This window comes from Nematolebias whitei, chromosome 18 (assembly GCF_014905685.2).
Source record: "Nematolebias whitei isolate Nwh7 chromosome 18, NemWhi1, whole genome shotgun sequence".
Classification (NCBI taxonomy): domain Eukaryota; kingdom Metazoa; phylum Chordata; class Actinopteri; order Cyprinodontiformes; family Rivulidae; genus Nematolebias; species Nematolebias whitei.
The window spans coordinates 35611274-35612049 of record NC_056515.1 but is presented as its reverse complement, the minus strand read 5'-3'; positions in this window follow the sequence as shown (position 1 = coordinate 35612049).

Below are 776 nucleotides of genomic sequence, written 5' to 3'. Positions count from 1 at the left end.
TAATAATAATAATAATAATAATAATAATAATAATAATAATAATAATATAATTAGAACAAATTGTCACTTTAACTGGTGATATGCAACTTATCTGTGCTGCTGATTATCTCATGCTGTATTCAAACCCATCTGCTCACTGCAGACTCATGTTCAGGCTGCTGTTGTTATGCCATATTGTTTTACATTATTAGTATTTTGTGTATCTTTTAACATACCATTTGTTTGTTTAGCTTATATCTTAGTGTATATCCTTATTTACCATTTCTTTTTATACTTTATATTTTGCTATTTTGGGGTGTAACTGGGATCCTGTGTACATAATTTGATTCCACCACATGTGGTACATGTGGTGGAAATGACAATAAAGTTGACTTGAACTTGAAATTCAGGTAATGATAAACTGGTAATATTCAGTATATTGCTATAATCTAATAACATATAATAATTACTTTACACATTGTAAAGAGGTGAAAAAAATGTCTAGTCAGGACGGAGTGGATGGGGAAAAGTTTCAGGAGTGATTTGCAACAAAATGGTGTCAGCAAATGAAAAGTTTAAAAAAGACAGTTGTGAGACCAGCTATGTTGTATGGTCTGGAGACAGAGACATGGACAAAAAGACAAGAAGCAGAACTAGAAGTGGCAGAAATGAAGATGTTGAGATTCTTCTTAGGAGTGAGATCATCAGAGGTACAACACAGGTTGAACAACTGGGAGATAAAGTTAGAGAGACCAGACTGAGATGGTTTGGACATGTCCAGAGGAGGGACAGTGGGT